General features: G+C 39.2%; 1 protein-coding gene and 1 pseudogene across 1 annotated transcript in view; one reads left to right on the forward strand and one right to left on the reverse strand.

The window, feature by feature from the left end:
* The window catches only part of PCNX2 (pecanex 2), a 360,142-nt gene that overhangs the window by 164,406 nt on the left and 175,991 nt on the right, over positions 1–19,745 (reverse strand). The gene's annotated exons all lie outside the window — the stretch shown is intronic.
* LOC100662197 (protein FAM217A-like) lies at positions 11,251–13,074 on the forward strand (annotated as a pseudogene).

Consider the following 19,745-nt stretch of genomic DNA (forward strand, 5'->3'; position numbering starts at 1 on the left):
CTAATATTTGAAATATACCATATCAAGAATGTAAAGGAAAAAAAAATCATATCAGTAGATCAGAAAAAGCATTTGACAAAATTCAACACTCATTCATAATAAAAGTTCTCAGCAAACTAGGCATAGAGGGGAACTTCCAGAACTTGAAAAAGAGAGTATTTACAAAAAGCTGGGGCTAACATCATACTTAATGGATGGTGAGAGACTGGACACTTTCGAGTCAGGAACAAGATTCATAATCACCAAAAAGTGGAAACAATTACAATTTCCTTCAATAGGTGAATAGATTTAACAAAACAAAACAGTGGTACCACATTCAAAAAGAAGAAAGGGCCAAAATCAAAACATTAACCCTATAACTCGAACAAACAGAAAGAGAGCAGCAAAAGAAGCCCTCAGGGACCAGAAGAAAGCAAATAATAAAAATTAGAGCAGAATTAAATGAAATAGACAATAGAAAAACAACTGAAAGCATTAACAAGACCAAAAGCTGATTCTTTGAAAAGATAAACAAAATTGATAAACCACTGGCCAAACTGACAGAAGAAAAATGGGAGAGGAAGCAAATAACCCAAATAAGAAATGAGATGGGCAATATCACGACAGACCCAACTGACATTAAAAGAATCATAACAGAATACTATGAAAAACTGTACTCCAACGAATTTGAAAAACTAGAGGAAACATAAATCTCTAGAAATACACTACGTATCTAAACTAACACAAACAGAGGTAGAACAAGTAAATAAACCTATAACAAAAGAAGAGATTGAAAAGATAATTTAAAAACTTCCAACAAAAACAAGCCCTGGCCCTGATGGCTTCACTGAAGAACTCTACCAAACTTTCAGAGAAGAGTTAACATTACTATTGTTAACGGTATTTCAGAGCATAGAAAAGGATGGAATACTCCCAATCTCATTCTATGAAGCCAGCATAACCCTGATACCAAAACCAGCTAAAGACACCACAAAAAAAGAAAATTACAGACCAGTATCTTTCATGAACTTAGATGCAAAAATCCTCAACAAAATTCCAGCCAATAGAATTCAATAACATATTAAAAAAAAAAAAAATTCACCAAGTGGGATTCATACCAGGTATGGAGGGATGGTTCAACATTAGAGAAACAATCAATGTAATCCATCACATAAGTAAAACAAAAGACAAGAACCACATGATCTTATCAATTGATGCAGAAAAGGCATTTCACAAAGTTCTACACCCATTTATAATAAAAACTCTCAGCAAAACAGGAATAGAAAGAAAATTCCTCAACATAATAAAGGGTATTTGTACAAAGCTAACAGCCAACATCATCCTAAATGGAGAGAGTCTGAAAGCATTCCCACTGAAAATGGGAACCAGACAAGGATACCCTTTATCACCATTTTTATTCAACACTGTGCTGGAGGTCCTAGCCAGAGCAACTAGGCTAGAAAAAGAAATAAAGGTATCCAAATTGGTAAGGAAGAAGTAAAAGTATCCCTATTTGCAGATGATATGACCTTATACACAGAAAATCCCAAAGAATCCACAAGAAAATTACTGGAACTAATAGAAGATTTCAGCAAAGTATCAAGATACAAGATAAACATACAAAAATCACTTGGATACCCCTACACCAACAAAGAGAACTTCGAAGAGAAAATCACCAAATCAATACCATTTACAATAGCACCCAAGAAGATAAAATACTTACGAGTAAATCTAACCAGAGACTGAAAAGACCTCTACAAAGAAAACTACAAGACACTACTGCAGGAAACCAAAAGAGACCTACATACATAGAGAAACATACCTTGCTCATGGATAGGAAGACTCAACATTGTGAAAATGTCTGTTCTACCCAAAACGATCTACAGATACAATGCAATCCCGATCCAAATTCCAAAGACTTTTTTTAAAAATAATTTTTATTGTGCTTTAAGTGAAAATTTACAAATCAAGTCACTCTCTCACATATAAACTTATATACACCTTACTACATACTCCCACTTACTCCCCCCCCAATGAGTCAGCCCACTCCCTCCTTCCAGTCTCTCCTTTCATGACCTTTTTGCCAGTTTCTAACCCCTTCTACCTTCCCATCTCCCCTCTAGACAAGAGATGCCAACACAGTCTCAAGTGTCGACCTGATACAAGTAGCTCACTCCTCATCGGCATCTCTCTCCAACCCATTGTCCAATCCAATCCATCTCTGATGAGTTGTCTTCGGGAATGGTTCCTGTCCTGGGCCAATAGAAGGTTTGGGGACCATGACCGCTGGGATTCTTCCAGTCTTAGTCAGACCATTAAGTGTGGTCTTTTTATAAGAATTTGGGGTCTGCATCCCACTGTTCTTCTGCTTCCTCAGGGGTTCTCTGTTGTGCTCCCTGTCAGGGCAGTCATCAGTTGTGGCCGGGTACCATCTAGTTCTTCTGGTCTCAGGATGATGTAACTCTAGTTCATGTGGCCCTTTCTGTCTCTTGGGCTCATAATTACCTTGTGACCTTGGTGTTCTTCATTCTCCTTTGATCCAGGTAGGTTGAGACTCATTGATGCATCTTAGATGGCCGCTTGTTAGCGTTTAAGACCCCTGACGCCACACTTCAAAGTGGGACGCAGAATGTTTTCTTAATAGAATTTATTTTGCCAGTTGACTTAAATGTCCCCTGAAGCCATAGTCCCCAGACCCCCGCCCTTGCCCTACTGACCTTCGAAGCATTCAGTTTATTCAGGAAACTTCTTTGCTTGTGGTCCAGTCCAGTTGAGCTGACCTTCCCTATATTGAGTGTTGTCCTTTCCTTCACCTAAAGTAGTTCTTATCTACTATCTAATCAGTAAATAACCCTTTCCCAACTCACCTCCCTCCCCCCTCTTGTAACCACAAAAGAATGTGTTCTTCTCACTTTGAACTATTTCTCAAGATCTTATAATAGTGGTCTTACACAATATTTGTCCTTTTGCATCTGACTAATTTCACTCAGCATAGTGCCTTCCAGGTTCCACCAGGTTACGAAATGTTTCACAGATTCACCACTGTTCTTTATCGATGCATAGTATTCCATTGTGTGAATATACCATAGCTTATTTATCCATTCATCCGTTGATGGACACCTTGGTTGCTTCCAGATTTTTTGCTATTGTAAACAGTCCTGCAATAAAAATGGGTGTGCATATATCTGTTCATGTAAAGGCTCTTATTTCTCTAGGGTATATTCTGAGGAGTGGGATTTCTGCATTGTATGGTAGTTCTATTTCTAACATTTTAAGAAAACGCCAGATAGATTTCAAAAGTGGTTGTACCATTTGACATTCCCACCAGCAGTGCATAAGAGTTCCAATCTCTCCACAGCCTCTCCAACATTTATTATTTTGTGTTTTTTGGATTAATGCCAACCTTGCTGGAGTGAGATGGAATCTCATCGTAGTTTTAATTTGCATTTCTCTAATGGCTAATGATCGAGAGCATTTTCTCATTCATCTGTTAGCTGCCTGAATATCTTCTTTAGTGAAGTGTGTGTTCATATCCTTTGCCCACTTTTCGATTGGGTTGTTTGTCTTTCTGTGGTTGAGTGTTAACAGAATCATATAGATTTTAGAGACCAGGCACTGGTCGGAGATGTCATAGCTGAAAATTCTTTCCCAATCTGTAGGTGGTCCTTTTACTCTTTTGGTGAAGTCTTTAGATGAGCACAGGTATTTGATTTTTAGGAGCTCCCAGTCATCTGGTTTCTCTTCGTCATTTTTAGTAATGTTTTGTATTCTGTTTATGCCTTGTATTAGGGCTCCTAGGGTTGTCCCTATTTTTTCTTCCATGATCTTTATCGTTTTAGTCTTTATGTTTAGGTCTCTGATCCACTTGGAGTTAGTTTTTGTGCATGGTGTGAGGTATGGGTCCTGTTTCACTTTTTTGCAAATGGATATCCAGTTATGCCAGCACCGTTTGTTAAAAAGACTATCTTTTCCCCAATTAACTGACACTGGGCCTTTGTCAAATATCAGCTGCTCATATGTGGATGGATTTATGTCTGGGTTCTCAATTCTGTTCCATTGTTCTACGTGCCTGTTTTTGTACCAGTACCAGGCTGTTTTGACTACTGTGGCTGTATAATGGGTTCTAAAATCAGGTAGAGTGAGGCCTTCCACTTTCTTCTTCTTTTTCAGTAATGCTTTACTTATCCGAGGCTTCTTTCCCTTCCATATGAAGTTGGTGATTTGTTTCTCCATCACATTAAAAAATGTTATTGGAATTTGGATCGGAAGTGCATGGTATGTATAGATGGCTTTTGGTAGAATAGACATTTTTACTATGTTAAGTCTTCCTATCCATGAGCAAGGTATGTTTTTCCACTTATGTAAGTCCCTTTTAGTTTCTTGCACTAATACTTTGTAGTTTTCTTTGTATAGGTCTTTTACATCCTTGGTAAGATTTATTCCTAAGTATTTTATCTTCTTGGGGGCTACTGTGAATGGTATTGATTTGGTGATTTTCTCTTTGATGTTCTTTTTGCTGATGTAGAGGAATCCAAGTGATTTTTGTATGTTTATCTTGTAACCTGAGACTCTGCCAAACTCTTCTATTAGTTTCAGTAGTTTTCTGGAGGATTCCTTAGGGTTTTCTGTGTAGAAGATCATGTCATCTGCAAATAGAGATAATTTTACTTCTTCCTTGCCAATCCGGATGCCCTTTATTTCTTTTTCTAGCCTAGTTGCTCTGGCTAGGACCTCTAGCACAATGTTGAATAAGAGCAGTGATAAAGAGCATCCTTGTCTGGTTCCCGTTCTCAAGGGAAATGCTTTCAGGCTCTCTCCATTTAGAATGATGTTGGCTGTTGGCTTTGTATAGATGCCCTTTATTATGTTGAGGAATTTTCCTTCAATTCCTATTTTGCTGAGAGTTTTTATCACGAATGGGTTTTGGACTTTGTCAAATGCCTTTTCTGCATCAATTGATAAGATCATGTGGTTTTTGTCTTTTGTTTTATTTATATGGTGGATTACATTAATGGTTTTTCTAATATTGAACCAACCTTGCATACCTGGTATAAATCCCACTTGGTCGTGGTGGATTATTTTTTTTGATACGTTGTTGAGTTCTATGGGCTAGAATTTTGTTGAGGATTTTTGCATCTATGTTTATGAGGGATATAGGTCTGTAATTTTCTTTTTTTGTGGTGTCTTTACCTGGTTTTGGTATCAGGGATATGGTGGGTTCATAGAATGAGTTAGGTAGTATTCCATCATCTTCTATGCTTTGAAATACTTTTAGTAGTAGTGGTGTTAAGTCTTCTCTGAAGGTTTGGTAGAACTCTGCAGTGAAGCCCTCCAGGCCAGGGCTTTTTTTGTTGGGAGTTTTTTGATTACTTTTTCAATCTCTTTTTTTTGTTATAGGTCAATTTAGTTGTTCTACTTCTGATTGTGTTAGTTTAGGTAGGTAGTGTTTTTCTAGGAATTCATCCATTTCTTCTAGGTTTGTAAATTTGTTAGAGTACAATTTTTCGTAATAATCTGATATGATTCTTTTAATTTCAGTTTGGTCTGTTTTGATATGGCTCATCTCGTCTCTTATTCATGTTATTTGTTTCCTTTCCTGTATTTCTTTAGTCAGTCTGGCCAATGATTTATCAATTTTGTTAATTTTTTCAAAGAACCAGCTTTTGGCTTTGTTAATTCTTTCAGTTGTTTTTCTGTTCTCTAATTCATTTAGTTCAGCTCTAATTTTTATTATTTGTTTTCTTCTGGTGCCTGATGGATTCTTTTATTGCTCACTTTCTATTTGTTTAAGTTGTAGGGACAGTTCTCTGATTTTGGCTCTTTCTTCTTTATGTATGTGTGCATTTATCGATATAAATTGACCGCTGAGCACTGCTTTCCCTGTGTCCCAGAGGTTTTGTTAGGAAGTGTTTTCATTTTCGTTGCATTCTATGAATTTCTTTATACCCTCCTTAATGTCTTCTATAATCCAGTCTTTTTTGAGCAGGGTATTGTTCAGTTTCCAAGTATTTGATTTCTTTTCCCTGATTTTTCTGTTATTGATTTCTACTTTTATGGCCTTGTGGTCTGAGAAGATGCTTTGTAATATTTTGATGTTTTGGATTCTGCAAAGGTTTGTTTTATGACCTAATATGTGATCTATTCTAGAGAATGTCCCATGTGCACTAGAAAAAAAAGTATGCTTTGCAGCTGTTGGGTGGAGTGTTCTGTATAAGTCTATGAGGTCAAGTTGGTTGATTGTAGCAATTAGGTCTTCCGTGTCTCTATTGAGCTTCTTACTGGCAGTCCTATCCTTCTCCGAAAGCGGTGTGTTGAAATCTCCTACTATAATTGTGGAGGTGTCTATCTCACTTTTCAGTTCCGTTAAAGTTTGTTTTATGTATCTTGCAGCCCTGTCATTGGGTGCATAAATATTTAATATGGTTATATCTTCCTGGTCAATTGTCCCTTTAATCATTATGTAGTGTCCTTCTTTATCCTTTGTGGTGGATTTAACTTTAAAGCCTATTTTGTCAGAAATTAATATTGCTACTCCTGCTCTTTTTTGATTGTTGTTGGCTTGATATATTTTTTTCCATCCTTTGAGTTTTAGTTTGTTTGTGTCTCTATGTCTAAGGCGTATCTCTTGTAGGCAGCATATAGACGGATCATGTTTCTTTATCCAGTCTGAGACTCTCTGTCTCTTTATTGGTGTATTTAGTCCATTCACATTCTGCGTAATTATAGATAAGTGTGTGTTTTTTTTTTTTATGTGTTTAGTGCTATCATTTTGATGCCTTTTTATGTGTGTTGTTGACAATTTCATTTTTCCACTTACTTTTTTGTGTGTTCCTCATTTTCATAGTAGTTGACTTTATGTTTGTTGAGTCGTTATGTTTTTCTTGGTTTTTATTTTGAGTTATGGAATTGTTAGACCTCTTTGTGTTTACCTTAATATTACCCCATTTTTCTAAGTAAAAACCTAACTTGTATCATCCTATATCACCTTGTTTTCCTCTCCATATGGCAGTTCTATGCCTCCTGTATTTAGTCCCTCTTTTTGATTATTGTGATCTTTTACATAATGACTTCAATGATTCCCTGTTTTGAGCATTTTTTTCTTTTTGAAATTAACATTAATTTGTTTTTGTGATTTCCCTATTTGAGTTGATATCAGGATGTTCTGTTCTGTGACCTTGTGTTGTGTTGGTATCTGACATTACCAGACAATTTCCTTTAGTAATTCTTGTAGCTTCGGTTTGGTTTTTGCAAATTCTCCAAGCTTGTGTTTATCTGTAAATGTTTTAATTTCACCTTCATATTTTAGAGAGAGTTTTGCTGGATACATGATCCTTGGCTGGCAGTTTTTCTCCTTCAATGCTCTCTATATGTCATCCCATTGCCTTCTTGCCTGCATGGTTTCCGTTGAGTAGTCTGAACTTATTCTCATTAATTCTCCTTTGTAGGAGACCTTTCTTTTATCCCTGGCTGCTTTTAGAATTTCCTCTTTATCTTTGGTTTTGGCAAGTTTGATGATAATATGTCTTGGTGATTTTCTTTTTGGATCAAGCTTATATGGGGTTCGATGAGCATCTTGGATAGATATCCTTTCGTCTTTCCTGATGTCGGGGAAGTTTTCTGCCAACAGATCTTCAACTATTCTCTCTGTATTTCTGTTAGCCCTCCCTGTTCTGGGACTCCAATCACACGCAAGTTATTCTCTTGATAGAGTCCCACATGATTCTTAGGGTTTCTTCATTTTTTAAAATTCTTTTATCTGATTTTTCTTCAACTATATTGGTGTCAATTGCCTTATCCTCTAGCTCCCCACTTTGCATTCCAGTTGCTCGATTCTGCTCCTCTGACTTCCTATTGTGTTGTCTAATTCTGTAATTTTACTGTTAATCTTTTGGATTTCTGAATGCTGTCTCTCTATGGATTCTTGCAGCTTATTAATTGTTTCACTATGTTCTTGAATAATCTTTTTGATTTCTTGAACTGCTTTATCAGTGTGTTCCTTGGCTTTTTCTGTAGATTGCCTTACTTCATTTCTGAGGTCATCCCTGATGTCTTGAAGCATTCTGTAAATTAGTTTTTTATATTTCGCATCTGGCAATTCCAGGATTGTATCTTCATTTGGGAAAGATTTTGATTCTTTTATTTGGGGAGTTGTAGAAGCAATCATGGTCTCCTTCTTTATGTGGTTTGATATCAACTGCTGTTTCCGAGCCATCTATAAGATATTGTAATGATTAATTTTATATTTGCTCAGAGTCTTATCTTGTTTTGTTTTCTTTCAATATACGTAGATTGATTACTAGATTGTGCTGTCTTGATTGTTGTAGCCTTTGAATCACTTATGTCCTATTACCAGCTGGTTTGGGCTGTTACCAGATATATAAGCCTAAGAGTCCATTCACTATTCTTGAGTAGAGTCTGATATTGGGTCACCATGTGTGTGGTGTAGGCTGTCACCTATGAACTTAGAGGAGTAGTGGTGATAGTTGTGTGCACCAGATTCTAGTAGCAGCAGGGAGGGCTCACATTCCAGGGTGGGCAGGATTCTGACAGGCTTCCCCCAAGTGTCAGTGAGGTAGGTGTGTCTCTATTCCTAAAGCACTTTGGTGGGTGAGCTCTGCAGCTGTACCTTAGGCACCCAATGCATGTACCTCTACAGATTGGTAGGTGTCTCTATCCTCAGACCCCTTTGGCAGGAGGCTAGGTGGTTTGGGTGGAGCTTCAGCCCTCACTTCCCCGTTGTGGGTCAGTGAGGGCTCTGTTTAATAGGTAGAGATATCAGACCTGGAAAACGTCTTTCCAATAATCCCCTAAAACAATTACAGTCAGATCGCTATCAGAATTGCCTTTGCATTATAATAGCCACCTTGTTCCCTGTAGGGATGAAAGCCCAAGACTGTGGATCTCATATGCTTGGCTGGAGCTGGTTCTGTATTTTTATTCCAATTTCGGGAAGTCAGGGTAGGACTTTGAGCCCCTGGGTTTTTTGTAGCTGCTTCTCTCAGGCCAGGAGAATGGGTTAGGAAAAGACAAAAACAAACAAACAAAAAAACCTCAGAGCACTTTACTCTCTGGCCCAGGAAATTTCAATGTTAATGAAGCCTCCTGGGAATGGAGGGGAGAGGTCAGATAGATAGGAGAGAGTAGCACCCAGGAATATAGACAAAGTTACTTATCTTGCTTGGTGATGACTGTTTTATCTGAGATTTCCAAGGGGCGTGTAGCCTGTGTGCACTGGCTGGGTCAAGATTGCCTCCAAGGTTCAGGCCCGCTTCCTATGCTTGTGCTGTCTCAGAAGCCATGGTCAGCTCCTCTCCTCCCAGTCCAAAGCCCAGCGCCAAGGTTCCCCAGCTGGGATGCTGCACTCCAGGCTCCAAAACCAGTTGCTGCCTCCCAGTGACTTCTCCTCCTGTCAGCCACATTGCTGTGCTGCCTGCATGTACTGGCTGGGCTTCCCCCATGGTCACTTCAGGGGGCTAGGGATGCGTCCCGTGTTTGCACTGTCTCAGAAAGCCAAGCTCAGCTCCCTTGTGCCCAATCCAAAGCCCGGCACCAAGGTTTTCTGACTGGGATGCTGGCTCCATGCTCCGAAAACAGTCGCTGCTTCCCCGTGGTTGCTCGTTCTCTCGTGCAGTGTCAGTGTGCAGCCTGCTTGCACTGGCTGAGCCTCTACCGAGGTTATCCCAGGGGGCTAGGGGTTAGGGCTGTGTCCTGTGCCTGACCCGCCTCAGCAAGCTGCAATCAGCCCCGCCACTTGGCACCAGGGCACCGTTAGGGCTCAAGGCTGTGGTGCCAGACACTGGCTCCAGAGGCAGTTGCTGCTTCAGGACACAGCTTTTCGCTCACCTGTCACTCAGGTCAACTCTTTAGATTTGTGTTTGATGGTCAGGGTTCATAGAGTGTCATGTATGTTATCAATTCACTTGTTTTTCCGAGTCTTTGTTGCAAGAGGGATCTGAGGTAGCTTCTACCTAGTCAGCCATCTTGGCCCCGCCTCCCCATTTCATTTTTGACAATTTCCAATTTTCCTAGATTCATACTTTGTACATTCCATGTTCTAACTATTAATGGATGTTTGCAGCTCTTTCTTCTTCTCATTTTGAGTTGTGCCACATCAGCAAATGAAGGTCCTAAAAGCTTGACTCCATCTGCATCATTAAGGTTGACTCTACTTTGAGGAGGCCATTCTTTCCCACTTGTATTTTGAGTGCCTTCCAACCTGAGGGGCTCATCCTTCAGCACTATGTCAAACAATGTTCTGCTGTTATTCATAAGGTTTTCACTGGCTAATTCTTTTCAGAAGTAAACTACCGGATTCTTCTTCCTAGTTCATCAAAGTGTGGAAGCTCAGCTGAAAGCTGTCCACCATGGGTGACCCTGCTGGTATTTGAATACAGTGGCAGAGCTTCTAGTATCACAGCAACACACAAGTACCCATAGTACAACAAACTGACAAACACACCTGGAGGAAACTGATATAATAGTACAAATGAAAGCTGTTTCTATCACAAGTAATTGAATGTCAAAAGATTTGGTAACAAAAAAATGTATAGTGCACTTGGATTCTGTTACAAGTAATGAACTTCTCACTTTAAGTAGGATAAAAAAAGAAGAAGAAATAGAAACTGGACATCTAAGACAATGCATTATGAGCATGGTTCATGCAAAAGGCAATGCAGTCCTCATTCAATGGATTCCTACTGAAGGAAAAATTTGGTGAATAAGAGTTCATATATATGTTTTAGTTTGTTATAAAATTGTAAAGATAGGTACTAAATTTTTTTTTTTTTTTTTTTTAGGTATTAGGAATCATTAATTACTTCCTGCTTTAGTTTTTTCCATTAGCCTTAAAAAACCAACTGCCAGGTTTAGTGGGATATAAGATTTCTGTTGCACTGTGGTCCTTCTTCTTTCCCATTCCCCTTTTCTTGTTCACTATTTCTTTCTCATTGCTATGTTCAATGCTGCCAGTGTGAGTTCCAGACAGGTTTTCTACACAAAGCTGCAGACAATTTGGAAGTTTTTGTCACAGCAGATGTCATTTCCTTAAAGATGGGACACTGTAGGATAGAAAGAGCACTTCAGGCCTTGTGGATTGATGCTATTATGGGTTTTGTCTCATCCAGTTGAAAGGAAACTTTGAGATGACTTTACCGAAGATTCTACAATTATGAAAAAGATCAACAAACCTTACAAGTACATTCCTCAACTCAGTGAGGGAGAGTGGGCTAAAAACAAAGTAAACTAAAAGTGGAAAATGGAACATCAGTCAAAATTACTTAGCCAAGGCCCCTCTTCTCCTGCTGCAAGAAGGCGGAGTCAGAGACTGTGCCCCTCAAGCTGCTCGTCTAGCTTGCTGAGGGACCTGGGCCTTGTGGAGGCATAGATTTCAGAGACGACACTGGGGAGGACACGTGGGCAGGGGGTGCTGCGGGGATCTTAAGGAAACAGAGGAGTACCTACAACAAAATGGGGAGAAGAAATGGTGGGAACTGTGGCACCAATCTACGTATGTTAAACATCTCTCATGAGAATTTATCTCACTAGAGTTTGGATTCAGAAGTACCTGTTTCTGAAAATAAAAACCTCCCACCTGGAAGGAATAGTACATTAGGTAGCAAAATTAACAAGAATCATTTGGAAATTCCAGTAAATCAACTGATACTAGAATATAATTCGTTAGAGCATGCTCACAAAGGAACACAGAATAGTAAACAAGGGATTTTTCAGTTATGGAGTTATTCTCTTAATGAAGGAAGTACCATGGAGAGCAGGGATTTCAAAATATCTTCACTAGAAACTGGCTTTAAAGTAACTTGTAATCCTTTCGGGATCTTCATTTTGAACCACTCACTAACAAGTGCTACCGCTGATAAGCAAGTTGCTTCTTACCCTGGACTTCATCAGCAGATGCCATTAGGTCTCTGCTGGCTCTATGCAGATGGAGACTTTTCAACAGACAGAGATGAACCTCATATTAATTTATGTTCAGCTATAGAAAGCAGTAGTAGTGAAACTTTACCTGCCATAAACTGGAATTTTAAACATGGAAACAGCAATGTGGAAGAAAATTTAACCAATGAAGGTAATTTATCAGAAAATGAAAAAGTGAATGACACTTTACTCAAGCTATTTTAAAAAGCCAGAAACAATAGAAAACTTTGAAGAATCTTTCACAGAGGAATCAAGTGAAGTCTTTCTATATCCTGATTCTCTCCCTCCATCTTTCAATGCTCTGGACTTGCACAAATTAGCCCTCTCAAAATCTGAAAATTGGAAAGCCACGGTGGAACCACCAGAAAGCTCTATTCAACACTTGGTAACTCGTTTACTGGCAAGGGAAAGAACACAACATGTGACTAAACAGAAAGAGAGGACAAGACTACAAACTAATACTCCAGCGGTTACTGAACTACCCTTTTCCTTCAAAGCTATACCCAGAGTGAGACAGCCAAAACTTTCTGGTTCTTTGAGTCTTCAGACATCTTGTGTAGATAAAAGTCAAGAAAAAAGCAAAGACAATTCTAGTTCTAGTAAGCTTGAACAAAATGCTTCGAAATGGAATTGGAGCAATGCTGGAAAATAGAGATGGAATTCTAGACCAACATCTCTAAAAATTTCATCCACCACAAAACAATTGATGCAACTTGTGATGACTTTAAGAATCCTAAAACTCCATTTTAAATCCATGCCAAGAACTCTTAACCAAGCCTAGCACTGCCCAAACAACTAAATCACTGGTTAAGTTGGTCTCGAAAGATGTCTGCCAACAAGGTCTCCAATACCAATTTAACCTGTACCTCTGTCTTTTCTTGAAAATCAAAGGGAAGAAATTAAGCCACCAAGGACCAAAAAGAAACTACCAGAACTACTGAATAGACCATTCTATATTCAGAAGCTAAACTGTTTATCACCTTAATTTATAGCTAAGGATAAGTGCTCACCCATTGACCAAAAATAACCTTTTTTTCCCTCATACATCTCAATGTAAGCAAACCTATTCCAAGAAGCCTAGCTAAAATATGGCTCATCATTCCAAGAAACAGTATTTAAACACACACACACAACAAACAATTGCTTGATGTGATATGGAGTGGAACTTGTGGAAATTACTGTTGAGATATGTATATATCAATCCGAGGGCCATAATGACATATTTGACAATCTTTTGCATGTTATGTTTCAAAGGAATGTTTCACTTAGCATTCTTTTCGAAAGATTGTTCTTTTGTTATGAATGTTTTGCAGTATATTTCTATCATCAATAAATGTATAATCGGCCTATTACTAAAATACATATACATATATATATAATTTGGCCAAAAACAATGTAGAGATGCTACAATCACCACCTATTTCAGCATAATGAGATGGTCTACATAAGGAGTCTGTGAAGGAGGAGGGGGTGGATGCTACCATCTAGAACCTTGGAGGAGGCGGGAGGAAGTGATGGCAGAGGAAACACTTGTGGTCCATGCTTTTCCAGGCTGGGGAGCCTACGAACTTGATTCTTGCATTTTAAACCTAGAGATGGTGGCATTAAGCAAACATCTGTACTAGCCTTCACTTCACACATATTTAACATCCTTATTCCTGGCCAGGAATTATTCATCCGTAACAAGAATGTCATGTCTAAAGCTGTTCACTTTTCCTGAAGTATCCTCAGCCCTAAAGTGGTTGTGGTTTTGGAGATTTCTCTTAAAGACGGGTACACTGAACAGCATACTATCCCCCAAATCTACTTTTAGATACACTGACCCGTGGTCAATATATACTCGCGGTCACTTACAAACTGTTATTGAGAGGCCAAGATACCCAGGACACACGCTAGGCAGAGGGTTACAACAAAGAGATAGCACAGGGGTCCTGCCCTTGAAGAACTTTGAACAGTGCCAGCCCCACTGCTCAATCAGTATCACCAGTGACCTCTTTGTTATGAAATCCAGGGGCTACTCGCCAGTCTTTGGCCTTGATCTCTATGAAGCCTCTGACATTGTTGACTAGTCCCTCTTTCAATGAGACTCTGTCTCAGAACTTTTGCTGAAACTATCGGGAAAGGTGTTCTCTCTTTTTTCTGGGATTATTAGTTGCCAAATGTTATAAATCGAGAACTGCCAGTCATAACAGTTACCACTGTAGAGAGTGAAGTGAAGAATGAAGCCAACAGAGGAGAGAAGATGTGGAGGGAGGAGAAATAACAGAATTTTGATACCATCATTGAAGCCTCTGGATCATCCAATCAGTTATATGAGTTGTTAAATTCCTTCTTTTTTTTTTTTTTATTAATACAATTTCATTGTCTAAGTGCTGGTATTTGTGACTGCAGAAGTACCAACTACCACGTACACACACCAAAAAAAGAAAGAAAAAGAAAAAAACTAAATGTGTATCAATAGGGGAGTGGCTAGTTAAATTATGGCATGTGCCATGGAAGGCTATGCAGCTGACAAAAGGAAGAGACAGCGTTATATGATTATATGTACAGTCATGGAAAAGTTCTCCAGCATACATTGTTAAGTAGAAAAAAGGTGTAAACAATGAACCTATTGATATTTTAAATTTGTGTGTGTGTATAAATACATAAGAAAAAGACTGGAAGGATATATTCTGAAATGTTTATAATGATTATCAGGGAGAGGAAGGGGTTAAAGGAGGGATGCATATAAAGACAGACTTTCTCTAAATTTTTCCATTGTTTTTCTAACATTATTACTACGAGCATACATTTATGTATTATTGTCGTTAAGTGCAACCGAAACACTGCCTGGTTCTGCACCGTCCTGCCAATTGTTGCTACGTATGAGGCCACTGTTGCAGCCGCTGTGACGATCCATCTCATTGAGGGTCTTCTTCTTTTTCATTGACCCCCTACTTTACCAAGCATGATGCCCTTCTCCAGGGACTGCTCTTCCTCAATAACATGTTCAAAGCATGTGAGACAAAGTCTCGCCATCCTCACTTCTAAGAAGCATTCTGGCTGTACTTCTTTATGTATCATTTATGTAATTTATGTATTACCTATGTAAATTAAAACATTAAAAAAAATGAGGAAAATTTCCTGTTCCCAGATTTTTATTCTCGGTTCTCATTGATTCTCATTCCACAACTCAACACATCTAATATCAACATTCTTTTTTCCCTACCTTGTCTTTCTCTCCTTTATTTTTTAATCTAGTTAGTGACACCACTATTTACCTCATCACTTAAGTAAGCTACTTGGGAACTCTCCCAGGTGTTGCTAGTTTGACTACAGACCAAGTTCCCCAATGGTCACTAAACGTTATCAACTCAACCTCAGAACACCTCCTACATGGTCCTTTTCTCTTTATTCTCACTCTGCCACCTCAATTGAAGCCCTCATTATCGCTTGCCTGAATTATCACAATAACCCAGTTCCCAGGACTCCCTGCTTTGTCATCTCTCCTCACTGCCTCAAAGAGATGGCAATCTGGTCGTGTGACTCTTCTGCTTAACAACCTTCAGCTGATGTAAGACTAAAGTTCTAACTCTGCCCTTCATGGTCTGACTCAGGAGGACACTTCTAGCTGCATCTCTAACCACTCCTGACCATCCACTCCCTCCCATGTTCTCACGTTTATCAAATAGCTTGCTGTTCCCAGAATCTGCCAAACTCTCCCTTGCTTCTGTGCCTTTACACATGCAGCTTCCTCTGCAAAGCTTACTTTTCCCGCTTTCCTTGCCTGAATCACTCCTTCATCATTGTTTCTGACACTCCCAGGTGGGATTAGGTACCATTTCTATGTACATTCCTGAAACTCTGCCATTATCAGACTCTTTACCTGTCCAGCTTTTATCCAGGACTACTGTGGCCGGTAGCAGAGGAGGCAGGGCTGTCAAATACAGACTCAGAGTTAGACTGCTGGTTTGAATCCTGCTCTATCATTTTTACAGCTCTGAGACCTCCAGGCAATTAACTCAATTTCTCAGCCTCAGTTTTCTCTTCTGTAAAACGAGGAATACCCATCTCGCAAAGCCACTATGAGGACTGAACAAGTTAATATGTACGAGGTGCTCAGAAGAGTTCCTGGCCCATGGGAAGTATCAAATAAAGATTTGCTATCATTTGTATTATTACTAAACTTTGTGCCTAGCATGATGCCTAGCATTTAACAGATGCTTAATAAGTGTTTATTGAACAAATACTTTCTGTAAAAACACGTACTGTAAAACAGTGATTTTTCCTTTAATCTAAGATTTTCCACCTGCATCCAGAAAATAAAGGAAAATGCTGTTTTGAAATTCTGATTTCAAATAACTTAAATGCTAACTGCAGTCATACATAACGTGGCCCTCATTGTGGCTCTGATGTAATTATTCACACAGCTTTATCACAACAAAGACTCTTACCTATTGATTTTAATTTCCTAACTGGTGAAAGCGCTGGCCCACGTTGAATTAATGGCTTAGGGAACTCCATGTTTAATGCATTCTGCAAGTACTGACCCAACTGTCCTGTGGCCAGATTCTCTCAGGTCTGGCTTCTACATTCTCCCTCACTATTAAAAGTTACTAACAATGGGTGGTTTCTAAAAACTTCCTTAGGAGGAGTAGGAGAGCATGAAAGAGCCATTCGCCATTGTCAGCTCCTGACACAATTCTGTCACAAACAAGTATCCTCATCTGACGTATGTTTCTTTGTCCCCCAAAGACCTAGACAAACCAGAAACACTGCAAATTAATTACAGGAGTTCCTAGAGGAGAAGAATGACTAATGGGGCAGAAGAAGGAGAGAGGAAGGGATTAAAAAAGTGAAGGAGAGGATGGGCCCGGCCAAGCAGAGATGATGAGTCACCCTGCCGTGTGGCTGTCGTGCATCAAGTCATGGGATACGCAGGGGCCTTTCTCCTCCCCCATCCCCTCGGCCTCACACACACAAGCCCAGGACATCATCAATTATGAAGCATGCCATCCACCATGCCAATGCCTGTGCTCTGCTAATCTGTCCCCTTGGGCTCTGGCCCTGGAACTCATCATTTCTCATTTTCACCAGGCCTAGCAGACTGAGAATAGGCAACATTTATCTTCCCCATCAGGAAGTGCTAAAGGAGTCAGGGAGGCAGAGAATCCTGGCAAAAGCAGGGCCCCCTGGAAGCTACTGATTTCTTTTCTGGCCTTTTGGTGCTTTGATCTTAATCTGAAGATCATCTCTCTAATCTCTTCTCTCCTTTCTTTTTACCCCTAAAGACTGAAGGATTAGGGGCAGCTGATTTATCATCATAATGTGTCTTATGTTCATGCAGCTCCTTTCTTCCAAGAAACCAGATGTATACCAACATGTTTCTTCATTAGCCTTGTAACCCTTCTGTGTGGTGGGCTCACGATAACCCTCTCTACCTGGCAGAAAAGGACTTACATTTACAATGGGCAGATGAGAGGGCATGTCATAGAGCAGGATGCTGAGAGGCCCACTGAACAAATAAAATTTCAAATTGTATAATGAATAACCCAAGGGAGTATCATTGCCTATAAAAACAATATTGCAGGTCTATAGAAAGCCTCTAGGAAATGCATTAAAAAAGATTTTTTTTTTTAAATAAAGATATGTTAAAAATGGGAAGAATCAACAGGAAGCATCAATTGGAGTTTGCAGACACAATTTTAGAGGAAACATTAACTGTGGGCCACCTCAGTGCCACTGCTGTCTTCTAGCTGTCACTTTCTCTTGGCTTTTTTCCAGGAAGATCTCAAGCATCTTCTCTTTCTTTAGCTCTATTTTTTGGTCAGGGAATAAGATCTTGTTTCTCGTTCCAGAACACTCACTCTTGCCAGCTCTCACAAGATGAAGAGTGACTAGGCATTCAAAGGAGTTAGGGAAGTATTAGGGCTCAAAATCTCCACTTTTCGCCTCACCATGTTGTTGTTGTTAAAATCGGTTCCGACTCATAGCGGCCCTATGTATAACATACCTAAACACTGCCCGGTCCTTCACCATCCTCACAATCGTTAGCATGACTCACAATATAGTGTTATTTTCTACCTTTTTGTCTCCCTTGCTTTGTTTTTATTATTATTATTATTTTCTTTTTGGTTTTTAGACTTAGCCATTATCCCAGTTTAAAGCAGATTATTCAAATTATATGTGCCAGTGGTCCCTCTATTGTTCTTTCTAGAATTATTAGTGTTTTAATTGGTGCTTTAAAAGATTATGACAAAGCAAATGTCAAATGCCTGCAGCAACTACGTTTTTATGGATTTAGCTTTACCATGACCAGTTGGATCGTACTGACCTCCTTGTGCACAGGACAGCACTAAGTGTCCTTGTGGGCAAGAAGGATGCACAACAGCTCTGCATAATTCCTTTCCTTGTCCCTTGCCAGCCCCTTTCTCCAGACACCTGCATCTGGCTGCATATGTTCAGTGGTGGCCTGCCCTCAGGTGACTAGCAGGCAGCTCCATAAGGAAAGGCTGCCTGTGCATGGTAAATGAACTCTTCCAATTGCAAATAGAGAATCATTTAGAAGCTTTACCCTTAAGACTTTTACAATAAGACACCTCGCTCCCCTCTGCCATGATTTTTGTCCACCTGGGGCCACCCACATATACAGATAACACTGAAACTGACAGTTCAGTGTGGTCAACCAGCTATGCTCCTTCAGATACTAAACAAAGTGTGTAACTTCTCTTTTTCTACTTACATATATGGCTTTAAAAATTCTACCTTGTATTTGGAGAGCACTTCCTACTTACAAACTTTTTATAGTTATATTGATTAAACCTCTCAACACCCGTGGGAGATTAGCATCTTTATTTCCCATTTTACAGGAAACTGAGGTTCAGAAAGGAATATAAACATCACCGTGTCGAAACTAAAATAATGCCAGAGTCAAGAATTCATCTCAACCCAGGTTCAGTGATCTTTAAATGCCAGCACACTTTATACCTGGTAATAAGCCCTTACCCCGGAGAGCATTGCAATTATTTACAATAATTTCATGAATGCTTTAAAGAGCATAGGATATAATTATCATTATGTAAGATAATAGGAATTTATACACAATGAAGGACAGTAGAAAGTGGAAGCCTATGATTTGAATAGTCACAAAAATGGGATAAATGAATCGGGACCAACAAGAACTCAAACAGGAAACAAATGTTTGTGGGTAACAGACAGGCCAGGGTTCTGGAACAAGATGCTGAACTTGGGGCAGGCTACAAAAGTAATAGGGAGGGCAAATGGCAGATAATCACAAGAAAGGACCTGGGTGAATACAAAACCAGTGCTCAGCTCCAGTTATTAGAGAGAACTCGGATGCAAGGATAGGGTAATAACAATTATTTATGAAGCTTTTTAGTATAATATGAAGGGTGTGAATTTTTATTACTTAAGAAAGCAAAGAGAATATAGAAAGAAAAGATACATAATAAAGAGAAAATAACAATTGATGTAATTGATTAATAAAGGAAAAAAAAACACAATGTAATTCAGGAAAATAAAAACCTTACAATTCAAGAACTATAACCAAAAGGGGGAAGGTGTTGCTTAAGTCAGTCTCTGGCAGAATCCTCAGGACTGGTGTGTTAAACCAGTGCATGAGAAAAGGTGAGAACGGAGACATAGCACCTGGGTTTATTTAAATTCCTTTTTGTATCTGGTTACAAACCTAGGCTTTGTTACAGTGGTCAACATATATGTGATCATGGACAAATCCAGCCAAGTGTTCATAGATTTTATCTCTGTCGTGTTAAACATGAGGTATCACCCCTGAATTGTGATTAAAATTTCTCATTGCCCAGGTACAAATTTACAAC

Source organism: Loxodonta africana, chromosome 25, assembly GCF_030014295.1.
Source record: "Loxodonta africana isolate mLoxAfr1 chromosome 25, mLoxAfr1.hap2, whole genome shotgun sequence".
Classification (NCBI taxonomy): Eukaryota; Metazoa; Chordata; class Mammalia; order Proboscidea; family Elephantidae; genus Loxodonta; species Loxodonta africana.